Raw genomic sequence first — 11,715 nt, 5'->3', positions numbered from 1 at the left:
CATCAAGCCATCTCTGAGCTGTACACTAAATAACTGCATCAAGCCATCTCTGAGCTGTACACTAAATAACTCACTATACTGCATCAAGCCATCTCTGAGCTGTACACTAAATAACTCACTATACTGCATCAAGCCATCTCTGAGCTGTACACTAAATAACTGCAGTATACTGCATCAAGCCATGTCTGAGCTGAACACTAAATAACTGCATCAAGCCATCTCTGAGCTGTACACTAAATAACTCACTATACTGCATCAAGCCATCTCTGAGCTGTACACTAAATAACTCACTATACTGCATCAAGCCATGTCTGAGCTGTACACTAAATAACTCACTATACTGCATCAAGCCATCTCTGAGCTGTACACTAAATAACTGCAGTATACTGCATCAAGCCATGTCTGAGCTGTACACTAAATAACTGCAGTATACTGCATCAAGCCATCTCTGAGCTGTACACTAAATAACTCACTATAATGCATCAAGCCATCTCTGAGCTGTACACTAAATAACCCACTATACTGCATCAAGCCATCTCTGAGCTGTACACTAAATAACTCACTATACTGCATCAAGCCATCTCTGAGCTGTACACTAAATAACTGCATCAAGCCATCTCTGAGCTGTACACTAAATAACTCACTATACTGCATCAAGCCATCTCTGAGCTGTACACTAAATAACTCACTATACTGCATCAAGCCATCTCTGAGCTGTACACTAAATAACTGCAGTATACTGCATCAAGCCATGTCTGAGCTGTACACTAAATAACTGCAGTATACTGCATCAAGCCATCTCTGAGCTGTACACTAAATAACTCACTATACTGCATCAAGCCATCTCTGAGCTGTACACTAAATAACTGCATCAAGCCATCTCTGAGCTGTACACTAAATAACTCACTATACTGCATCAAGCCATCTCTGAGCTGAACACTAAATAACTGCATCAAGCCATCTCTGAGCTGTACACTAAATAACTCACTATACTGCATCAAGCCATCTCTGAGCTGTACACTAAATAACTCACTATACTGCATCAAGCCATCTCTGAGCTGTACACTAAATAACTCACTATAATGCATCAAGCCATCTCTGAGCTGTACACTAAATAACTCACTATACTGCATCAAGCCATCTCTGAGCTGTACACTAAATAACTCACTATACTGCATCAAGCCATCTCTGAGCTGTACACTAAATAACTCACTATAATGCATCAAGCCATCTCTGAGCTGTACACTAAATAACTCACTATACTGCATCAAGCCATCTCTGAGCTGTACACTAAATAACTCACTATACTGCATCAAGCCATCTCTGAGCTGTACACTAAATAACTCACTATACTGCATCAAGCCATCTCTGAGCTGTACACTAAATAACTCACTATACTGCATCAAGCCATCTCTGAGCTGTACACTAAATAACTCACTATACTGCATCAAGCCATCTCTGAGCTGTACACTAAATAACTGCATCAAGCCATCTCTGAGCTGTACACTAAATAACTGCAGTATACTGCATCAAGCCATCTCTGAGCTGTACACTAAATAACTGCAGTATACTGCATCAAAGCCATCTCTGAGCTGTACACTAAATAACTCACTATACTGCATCAAGCCATCTCTGAGCTGTACACTAAATAACTCACTATACTGCATCAAGCCATCTCTGAGCTGTACAATAAATAACTCACTATACTGCATCAAGCCATCTCTGAGCTGAACACTAAATAACTGCATCAAGCCATCTCTGAGCTGTACACTAAATAACTCACTATACTGCATCAAGCCATCTCTGAGCTGTACACTAAATAACTGCATCAAGCCATCTCTGAGCTGTACACTAAATAACTCACTATACTGCATCAAGCCATCTCTGAGCTGTACACTAAATAACTCACTATACTGCATCAAGCCATCTCTGAGCTGTGCCCTAAATAACTCATATATATAAATCAGGTAAATCTCTGGACTGTGCACTAAATGAAAGCTCGCTATGCTGCATCAGAGCCGTCTCTGGACTGTTACTAAATGGCTCGCTGTATGCATCAAGCCATCTCTGGGCTGTACAGAACTATCATTCTCTCTCTCATTCTATATCATTTTCTCTATCCATCTATATCATTCTCTTCATCATTTTATATCATTCTCTCTATCATTCTATATTATTCTATATTATTCTCTCTATCATTCTATATCATTCTATATCACTCTCTCCCACCACATATAAATAAACAACAGAGGATTCTCTGTGTGTCTAGTAACACCTGTCAGTAGCAGCCTGTCAGTGGCAGCCTGTCAGTAGCAGGTTGCAGCCTGTCAGTTGCAGCCTGTCAGTTGCAGCCTGTCAGTAACAATACCTGTCAGTAGCAGCCTGTCAGTTGCAGCCTGTCAGTTGCAGCCTGTCAGTAGCAGCCTGTCAGTAGCAGCCTGTCAGTTGCAGCCTGTCAGTTGCAGCCCTGGCCTGTCAGTGGCAGCCTGTCGGTTGCAGCCTGTCAGTAGCAGCCTGTCAGTGGCAGCCTGTCAGTAGCAGCCTGTCAGTAGCAGCCTGTCAGTTGCAGCCTGTCAGTAGCAGCCTGTCAGTAGCAGCCTGTCAGTAGCAGCCTGTCAGTTGCAGCCTGTCAGTAGCAGCCTATCAGTTGCAGCCTGTCAGTAGCAGCCTGTCGGTAGCAGCCTGTCGGTTGCAGCCTGTCAGTAGCAGCCTGTCAGTAGCAGCCTGTGTAGCCTGTCAGTAGCACCTGTCAGTGGCAGCATGTCAGTAGCAGCCATGTTAAGCTGGGTGATGAAGCACACAGTTCTGTTCTCTGCCTCTTTACAGACGAACACGCAGGCACACCTGCCAGTTCCTTTAACCTAAATGCCGCATAATATCATCTTCTTTGCCTCTTGCATTCCTAAATAATATCATTCCTCTCTAATATCCCCCATTAATCTCTCTCTCTCCCTCCCTTCCCCTCTCTCTCCCCTGCCTCTCACTCTCTCCCCTTCCATCTCTCTCTCTCCCCTTCCCCCTCTCTCTCCCCTTCCATCTCTCTCTCTCCCCTTCCTCTCTCTCTCCCCTTCCTCTCTCTCTCCCCCTTCCTCTCTCTCTCTCCCTTCCTCTCTCTCTCTCTCTCTCTCTCTCTCTCTCTCTCTCTCTCTCTCTCTCCCCTTCCCTCTCTCTCTCCCTCTCTCTCTCTCTCTCTCTCTCTCTCTCTCTCTCTCTCTCTCTCTCTCTCTCTCTCTCTCTCTCTCTCTCTCTCTCTCTCTCTCTCTCTCCCTCCCTTCCCCTCTCTCTCCCCCTTCCTCTCTCTCTCCCCCTTCCATCTCTCTCTCTCCCCCTTCCCCCTCTCTCTCCCCTTCCTCTCTCTCTCTCTCCCTTCTCCTCTCTCTCTCCCCCTGCCTCTCACTCTCTCCCCTTCCTCTCTCTCTCTCCCCCTTCCATCTCTCTCTCTCTCCCCTTCCTCTCTCTCTCCCCCTTCCCCTCTCGCTCCCTCTCTCTCTCTCTCTCTCTCTCTCTCTCTCGCTCTCTCTCTCTCTCTCTCTCTCTCTCTCTCTCTCTCTCTCTCTCTCTCTCTCTCTCTCTCTCTCTCTCTCTCTCTCTCTCTCTCTCTCTCTCTCTCTCTCTCTCTCTCTCTCTCTCTCTCTCTCTCTCTCTCTCTCTCTCTCTCTCCCCTTCCTCTCTCTCCCCCTGCCCCTCTCTCTCCCCCTGCCCCTCTCTCTCCCCTGCCCTCTCTCTCTCCCTCTCTCTCTCTCTCTCTCTCTCTCTCTCTCTCTCTCTCTCTCTCTCTCTCTCTCTCTCTCTCTCTCTCTCTCTCTCTCTCTCTCTCTCTCTCTCTCTCTCTCTCTCTCTCTCTCCCCTTCCTCTCTCTCTGCCCCTGCCTCTCACTTTCTCCCCTTCCATCTCTCTCTCTCCCTTCCCCTCTCTCTCTCCCCCTTCTCTCTCTCTCCCTTCCCATCTACCCTTCCTCTCTCTCTCCCCCTGCCTCTCTCTCTCTCGCTCTCTCTCTCTCCTCTCTCTCTCTCCCCTTCCTCTCTCTCTCCCCCTGCCTCTCTCTCTCTCCCTGCCCCTCTTTCTCTCTCCCCCTGCCTCTCTCTCTCTCTCTCTCTCTCTCTCTCTCTCTCTCTCTCTCTCTCTCTCTCTCTCTCTCTCTCTCTCTCTCTCTCTCTCTCTCTCTCTCTCTCTCTCTCTCTCTCTCTCTCTCTCTCTCTCTCTCTCTCTCTCTCACCTTCCTCTCTCTCTCTCCCCTGCCTCTCTCTCCCCCTGCCTCTCTCTCCCCCTGCCTCTCTCTCCCCTGCCTCTCTCTCTCCCCCTGCCTCTCTCTCTCCCCCTGCCCCTCTCTCTCTCCCCCTGCCCCTCTCTCTCTCTCCCCTGCCCCTCTCCCTCTCCCCCTGCCTCTCTCTCTCTCCCCTTCCTCTCTCTCTCCCCCTGCCTCTCTCTCCCCCTGCCACTCTCTCTCTCTCCCCTGCCTCTCTCTCTCTCTCTCTCTCTCTCTCTCTCTCTCTCTCTCTCTCTCTCTCTCTCTCTCTCTCTCTCTCTCTCTCACCTTCCTCTCTCTCACCCTGCCTCTCTCTCCCCCTGCCTCTCTCTCCCCTACCCCTCTCTCTCTCTCCCCCTACCCTCTCTCTCTCTCCCCCTGCCCCTCTCTCTCTCCCCCTGCCTCTCTCTCTCCCCTTCCTCTCTCTCTCTTCCCCCATCTCTCTCTCTCCCCTGCCTCTTTCTCTCTCCCTCTGCCTCTCTCTCCCCCTACCCCTCTCTCTCTCCCCCTGCCTCTCTCTCTCTCTCTCTCTCTCTCTCTCTCTCTCTCTCTCTCTCTCTCTCTCTCTCTCCACTGCCTCTCTCCCCCTGCCCCTCTCTCTCTCTCCCCCTGCCTCTCTCTCTCCCCCTGCCCCTCTCTCTCTCCCCCTGCCTCTCTCTCTCTCCCCTTCCTCTCTCTCTCTTCCCCCATCTCTCTCTCTCCCTGCCTCTTTCTCTCTCCCTCTGCCTCTCTCTCCCCCTACCCCTCTCTCTCTCCCCTGCCTCTCTCTCTCTCTCTCTCTCTCTCTCTCTCTCTCTCTCTCTCTCTCTCTCTCTCTCTCTCTCCCTCTCCACTGCCTCTCTCCCCTGCCCTCTCTCTCTCTCCCCCTGCCTCTCTCTCTCCCCTGCCCCTCTCTCTCTCCCCCTGCCTCTCTCTCTCTCCCTTCCTCTCTCTCTCTTCCCCCATCTCTCTCTCCCCTGCCTCTTTCTCTCTCCCCCTGCCTCTCTCTCTCCCCTTCCTCTCTCTCTCTCTTCCCCCTGCCCCTCTCTCTCTCCCCCTGCCTCTCTCTCTCTCCCCTTCTCTCTCTCTCTTCCCCCATCTCTCTCTCTCCCCTGCCTCTTTCTCTCTCCCCCTGCCTCTCTCTCTCTCCCCTTCCTCTCTCTCTCTTCCCCCATCTCTCTCTCTCCCCTGCCTCTTTCTCTCTCCCCCTGCCTCTGTCTCTCCAGCTATCTCTCTCTTCTTCCCCCTGCCTTTAATATGCTCCTGGCATTTCTCTCTCCCCTGCCTCTCATCCATCTCTCTCTTTTGCATCCATTTAAGCCCATCCTCTTCTCAATGATGCTCTAATAGGCAACAGATCTTCTTAATCTGCCAGGTTTGCCAAACACACACACACACACACACACACACACACACACACACACACACACACACACACACACACACACACACACACACACACACACACACACACACACACACACACACACACACACACACACACACACACACACAGACACACACAGGCGAACACTCACACACAGACAAACCGATACATGCAGAGCCAGCCTACCACCTAACATGAGGGAGAAGAGAAAATGAAATGAGGCAAAGAGCGAGACGGAACAAAATGAGAGAATAAAAAGAGGAAAAGGAGGAGGAAGATTTATATCTGAGATCAGCTGATATTCTCCCTCTCTCTCTCTCTCTCCCTCTCTCCCTCTCTCCTCCCTCTCTCCCTCCTCCCTCTCCCCTCCCTCTCTCTCCTCTCTCCCTCTCTCTCTCCCCTCTCTCCACCTCCCTCTCCCCTCTCTCCTCTCTCTCCTCCTCCTCTCCCCTCCTCCTCTTCCTAAAGGCAGCTCAGACAGAAGCAACACACTCTAATGTTACTATTTTTGACAAGCTGCGCGTCACACACATTCACACACTCAACACACACACACTCCTGCTGCATGCATGCACATACACAAACCCACATAAAATAACTCCTCTAATCACTCTCTCTCTCTCTCTCTCTATGTCTAATAATCTCTGTCTCTCTCTCTCTCTCTCTCTGTCTCTCTCTCTCTCTCTCTCTCTCTCTCTCTCTCTCTCTCTCTCTCTCTCTCTCTCTCTCTAATAATCTCTCTCTCTCTCTCTCTCTCACACACACACACACACACACACATTCACACACACACACACACACATCCTCTAGATACTGGCACACGCTGGAGCAGAGGAATCAGAAACATAGCGACACAGAAGGGCTAGCAGACAGGCAGGCGGAAACACAATCCCTGTACTGGACTGGACTGGGAGAGACTACACTGGGAGGCAGATGTACTGTACTGGGATATATTTATACTGGTGAGGCTAACCTCGTCATGGCAACAAACCGACCTCTCTAAGGATTAAACTTCTCTTCCTCAAGGACTTCATCCTCCTCATCTCCTCATTCATTTTTCACCATCCTTTTTTTCTACAATCGTTCCTTTTAAAATGTGATTGGTTGTTGCTGCCGGCCGGAGATGGATGTGAGGATTATACCAACAGCTCTTTCTCTCCGTTTCTTTATGTGAGGATAGATTTTCTGTGTCCGTTTTGGCGTTGTGGCTGGTATTTTGGAAGGTGAGTGTTTTGGTTCTCTTTCGCCACCCTCTGTGTTCTTTCACAAATAAACACATTCACACACACACACACACACACACACACACACACACACACACACACACACACACACACACACACACACACACACACACACACACACACACACACACACACACACACACACACACACACACACACACACACACACACACACACACACACTAAATAACAACACACTAAATGGACATAGCTAAGTGTTTAAATAAAACAACCGCACGCAAATAACGCACAAATTGTCAAGATGGATTTCCCTTATAGACAATAAGTGTTTAATTGTCAAGATGGATTTCCCTTATAGACAATAAGTGTTTAATTGTCAAGATGGATTTCCCTTATAGACAATAAGTGTTTAATTGACTGTGTGGTGGGCTACATTGTTTCCTCCAACTCAATACTCCACAGGTCTTAATGATTGGTGTGTGTGTGTGTGTGTGTGTGTGTGTGTGTGTGTGTGTGTGTGTGTGTGTGTGTGTGTGTGTGTGTGTGTGTGTGTGTGTGTGTGTGTGTGTGTTAATCTAAACCATGCACTGTATGTTCAGATAACTGCCAAAGTAAAGGAAACATGAAGTGTCTCACTAGGGGCGTTGGGTCTCCACCAGCCAGAACAGCATCAATGCACATTGACATCGATTCTACACGTGTCTGGACCCCTATTGGAGGGATGTGACCCCATTGGACCCCTATTGGAGGGATGTGACCCCATTGGACCCCTATTGGAGGGATGTGATCCCATTGGACCCCTATTGGAGGGATGTGACCCCATTGGACCCCTATTGGAGGGATGTGACCCCATTGGACCCCTATTGGACGGATGTGACCCCATTGGACCCCTATTGGAGGGATGTGACCCCATTGGACCCCTATTGGAGGGATGTGACCCCATTGGACCCCTATTGGAGGGATGTGACCCCATTGGACCCCTATTGGAGGGATGTGACCCCATTGGACCCCTATTGGAGGGATGTGACCCCATTGGACCCCTATTGGAGGGATGTGAACCCATTGACCCCTATTGGAGGGATGTGACCCCATTATTCCACCAGACATTTCATCATTTGGTGTTTTGTTGACGGTGGTTTCAGGCGCCGCTTCAGAATCTATAAATGTTTAATTGGGTTGAGATCTGGGTGACACACACACACACACACACACACACACACACACACACACACACACACACACACACACACACACACACACACACACACACACACACACACACACACACACACACACACACACACACACACACTTGAACCCCTATGCTTCTTTGAGACCCCTCTTTCCAAGCCACTAAGACCCCTTCTTCTAGCCATGGTAGACACAACAATGGGCCCCTGGGCATGTTTATACATGACTCTAAGCATGATGGGATATGAATTGCTTAATTAACGAAGGAACCACACCTGTGTGGAAGCACCTGCCTTCAATGTACACTACCATTCAAAAGTTTGGGGTCGCTTAGAAATTACTTTGTTTTTGAAACAAAAACATTTTTTGTCTATTAAAATAACATCAAATTGATCAGAAATACAGTGTAGACATTGTTACTGTTGTTAATGACAATTGTAGCTGGAAACGGCTGATTTTTTATGGAATATCTACATAGGCGTACAGAGGCCCATTATCAGCAACCATCACTCCTGTGTTCCAATGGCACATTGTGTTAGCTAATCCAAGTTTATCATTTAAAAGGCTAATTGATCATTAGAAAACCCTTTTGCAATTATGTTAGCACAGCTGAAAAATGTTGTTCTGATTAAAGAAGCAATAAAACTGGCCTTTTTTGAACTAGTTGAGTATCTGGAGCATCAGCATTTGTGGGTTTGATTACAGGCTCAGAATGGCCAGAAACAAAGAACTTTCTTCTGAAACTCATCAGTCTATTCTTGTTCTGAGAAATGAAGGCTATTCCATGAGATAAAATGACAAGAAAGTGAAGATCTCATACAATGCTGTGTACTACTCCCTTCACAGAACAAACTGGAGTCACCTCTTCACTGTTGACTTTGAGACTGGTGTTTTGCTATTTAATGAAGCTGCACTGTATTTCTGATCAATATAATGTTATTTTAATATACAACATTTTTTGTTTTTCTTTAAAAAGACAAGGACATTTCTGAGTGACCACAAACTTTTGAACGATAGTGTACACTGTGTCTGTCATTTACCCCTGAGTTTCCTTTATTTTGGCAGTTACCAGTATGTGAGCTTATGTTTTGTTTACTGAGTGTATTGGCAGCTAGCTAGTCTCCACACACAGCACTTACTCATACTATAGCTCCTAGATCCTAACATAGCTCCTAGTTCCTAACATAGCTCCTAGTTCCTAACATAGCTCCTAGTTCCTACTATAGCTCCTAGTTCCTAGTTTCACTTATCTCTCTGTCCTCTCTCTCTAGTCGTATCTCTCTAGTCGTATCTCTAGTCCAGTCTCTCTAGTCCTTGTCTCTCTAGTCCTATCTCTTAGTCCTGTCTCTCTAGTCCTATCTCTAGTCGTATCTCTAGTCCAGCCCTCTAGTCCTGTCTCTCTAGTCCTATCTCTCTAGTCCTGTCTCTCTAGTCCTATCTCTCTAGTCGATCTTCTCTAGTCCAGTCTCTCTAGTCCTGTCTCTCTAGTCCTATCTCTCTAGTCCAGTCTCTAGTCCAGTCTCTCTAGTCCTATCTCTCTAGTCGTATTCCCTTAGTCCAGTCTCTCTAGTCCTATCTCTCTAGTCCTATCTCTCTAGTCGTATCTCTCTAGTCCAGTCTCTCTAGTCCTGTCTCTCTAGTCCTATCTCTAGTCCAGTCTCTAGTCCAGTCTCTACTCCTATCTCTCTATTCCTATCTCTCTAGTCCTGTCTCTCTACTCCTATCTCTCTACTCTTATCTCTCTATTCTATCTCTAGTCCTCTCTCTAGTCCTGTCTCTCTAGTCCTGTCTCTCTAGTCCTATCTCTCTAGTCCAGTCTCTAGTCCAGTCTCTATCTTATCTCTATTCCTATCTCTAGTCCTGTCTCTCTCTACTCTCTCTCTACTCCTATCTCTACTCTATATCTCATTCTATTCTTCTTTATCTTATCTCTGGCTTTCTCTCTCTTGTGTGGATACCCTCAATAATTGATAGCTGGGAGCAGGCAGGCTGCTGCCTCTTTGTTAGCATGTCTGAATTGCTTTGTTCCAAGCAGCAACACACTGTGCTGGCAGACGTTATTGACTCAGAGGCGAGGCCAGGGTTTCATCTCATTACATCTGTATGGCTATGTGTGTGGTATATAATACTATCTACTGACTGACATGAAGAGGGAAGAGGACAGCTGGGGCATCGACGAGGTGTTGCTTACGCTGGATATTAGTGAGAAAGGTGTCACACGCACACACACACGCACGCGCACGCACGCGCACGCACACGCACACACACACACACACACACACACACACACACACACACACACACACACACGAGTATCACCGTACGCGTTAGTACAAGGTATGTGCTGACAGCAAGCTTGTGGTTGGAGGAATGAGGGGAATGACGGAGGAGTTGGGGAGGAGGATGAGAGCAGGAGAAGAGGTGTGACTGTCCCTCCACTCACCAGCACGCAGGCCACATTGACACCGAATATTTATGTCTTGGAAGGTGCCGGGTGTGGGGAGTGATTGACTGTGGTATAAAAAGCCTTCTGAGAATATAGACGGCCTTAGTGCCATAGAGCCTGACCTCCAAACCTGTCAACCAACCAAACAACTTCTGACCTGGAAAATAAAACAGTGTTCAAGAGCGCATCTAGGGTCACATGACTGTTTCCAAATCCTGTCCTTTAACATGGGTGAAACAGAGCCTTTCAAGTTTGTTTACACTTCCTCAGCCATTTTATAGCTCCCTGGTTAAAGGGTTCAAGTCAGAGATCTACGTCAAGGCCTGTTTAAAATGGAAGGGGAAGAGGAGAGAGTTCACAGAGCACTGGAACACTCTCTGAGGAGGGGGAAGAGGAGAGAGTTCACAGAGCACTGGAACACTCTCTGAGGAGGGGGAAGAGGAGAGAGTTCACAGAGCACTGGAACACTCTCTGAGGAGGGGGAAGAGGAGAGAGTTCACAGAGCACTGGAACACTCTCTGAGGAGGGGGAAGAGGAGAGAGTTCACAGAGCACTGGAACACTCTCTGAGGAGGGGGAAGAGGAGAGAGTTCACAGAGCACTGGAACACTCTCTGAGGAGGGGGAAGAGGAGAGAGTTCACAGAGCACTGGAACACTCTCTGAGGAGGGGAAGAGGAGAGAGTTCACAGAGCACTGGAACACTCTCTGAGGAGGGGGAAGAGGAGAGAGTTCACAGAGCACTGGAACACTCTCTGAGGAGGGGGAAGAGGAGAGAGTTCACAGAGCACTGGAACACTCTCTGAGGAGGGGGAAGAGGAGAGAGTTCACAGAGCACTGGAACACTCTCTGAGTGGCAGTCAGACAAACAGGCTGGTAGACAAACAGGCTGGTAGACAAACAGGCAGTCAGACAAACAGGCAGTCAGACAAACAGGCTGGTAGACAAACAGGCTGGTAGACAAACAGGAAGTCAGACAAACAGGCTGGTAGACAAACAGGCTGGTAGACAAACAGGCAGTCAGACAAACAGGCAGTCAGACAAACAGGCTGGTAGACAAACAGGCTGGTAGACAAACAGGAAGTCAGACAAACAGGCTGGTAGACAAACAGGCTGGTAGACAAACAGGCTGGTAGACAGGCAAAAAGACAGGAGTGTATTACACACACACCTGTCTAGAATAACAGTCTGGACCTTATCATCACAGACCTGTCTAGAATAACAGTCTGGACCTTATCATCACAGACCTGTCTAGAATAACAGA

Source organism: Oncorhynchus gorbuscha, linkage group LG14 (assembly GCF_021184085.1).
Source record: "Oncorhynchus gorbuscha isolate QuinsamMale2020 ecotype Even-year linkage group LG14, OgorEven_v1.0, whole genome shotgun sequence".
Lineage (NCBI taxonomy): Eukaryota > Metazoa > Chordata > Actinopteri > Salmoniformes > Salmonidae > Oncorhynchus > Oncorhynchus gorbuscha.
The sequence above is the reverse complement of the archived record's forward strand: the minus strand, read 5'-3'. Positions refer to the sequence as shown.